This window comes from Trachurus japonicus, unplaced genomic scaffold (assembly GCF_045865225.1).
Source record: "Trachurus japonicus isolate A0001 unplaced genomic scaffold, Traja_1.0 AP029812.1".
Taxonomy (NCBI): domain Eukaryota; kingdom Metazoa; phylum Chordata; class Actinopteri; order Carangiformes; family Carangidae; genus Trachurus; species Trachurus japonicus.
Window position 1 is genome coordinate 1 of NW_028219945.1, and position 1,299 is coordinate 1,299.

General features: G+C 46.8%; 1 long non-coding RNA gene across 1 annotated transcript; it reads right to left on the reverse strand.

Moving 5' to 3' along the window:
- Positions 1–487: 487 nt before the first annotated feature.
- LOC146960945 (uncharacterized) lies at positions 488–1,099 on the reverse strand. The gene is made up of 2 exons (XR_015035331.1): positions 804–1,099; positions 488–711 (listed from the first exon to the last, which is right to left on the reverse strand). It is a non-coding gene; the product is annotated as an uncharacterized LOC146960945 (long non-coding RNA).
- Positions 1,100–1,299: the final 200 nt, after the last annotated feature.

Genomic DNA, 1,299 nt, shown 5'->3' on the forward strand with positions numbered 1-1,299 from the left:
ATAGTCATGGGGCTGAGGCAGCTTATCACGATCCCTCACCGTGATCAGGGTGAAGTAGCTGCAGTACGTTCACAAGTGTCCTTCTTCTCACCAGTATTAAATGCTCTGCACTGCACACAGTCTCTGCAGAAACATGGACAGAGGAGTGATTAACTCTCCACCATGTGAAATCCATTCATTAGATTCACAGAAACATGTGTAGAAAGCAGAGGAACCACCTCACACTAGTAAGGTCAAGATAACAATATGATTCTCACAACTGTTCAATCACTTAGTTCAATTGTTTCATATTGAATTAGATAACTCTATGGTTGACATAAATGCTACAATGGTCAGAAAAAACAGAAGGACATGACAAGAAGAAACACATTTAAGCATGGAAGCAGATGCGTGTGTGTAGTTTAAAATCACATGTTGCTTCATAACGCTGAATTCTAAAATTTCCCAATCTTAAATTTCAGCCAAATGTGAAAGTCTCAGACTCACCTGAGCTCAGTGCAGACACCAGGGACAGGTGGGACAGATCTCACAGGTTGGACCCTGGAATTTGGGGTTGGTGCATCTGCAGACGCCACATTCACACGTTCCACGGCCGTTACAGATCTGTCCGTTCTCGGCGAGGCAGGTGGAGTTATCCAGCAAGCAGTCGCAGGCATTGCCGGTTGTAGTCTCGGTCTCAGACGCATACCCTGCATTCACAGAGACCGTGTCCTGGTGAAGCGCAGGTCATGGTAAAGGTTACCACAGGACTCTCAATGAAACCAGCTGAGTGTTTTACATCATATTAATCACACTGTGCTCACCTCCACAGAGCTTGTTGCCGGACCGGTCACAGTTGAAGTTGTCACACTTGCAGTATCTTCCAGTGTACCGCTCGTCTGGGTTGTCCCTCCTCTTGCACTCACAGGTGCCACATACACAGTCTCCGTTGTTGCTGCAGATATCTGTCCCGTTGTCTTTTCTGCAGGGGGCGTCTGGGTCTTCTGTCCGGAGTTCGTCTGTGTAGCACTGGCACTGAGGCCCGTAACGTCCCTCAGGACACCTGGCGTTCAGGTCTTCATCTACAGGAGATGAGAGGTTAAACATTTCAGTATTAACAGGCGTCATCAAACATGACCATAACAAACAGGGAAAAAATAAGTAACAATTATAGCTGCTGCGCAGCGATGGGTCGGGTCCGGGCTACTTTTGGGCAAATTTAGGCAATTCTGAGCAACAAACAGGAGAATAGGAAGACAAGACAGCTGACCTTATAATGTTCAATTTGCATCAGTTGAGGATTGAACCCACAACCTCGGG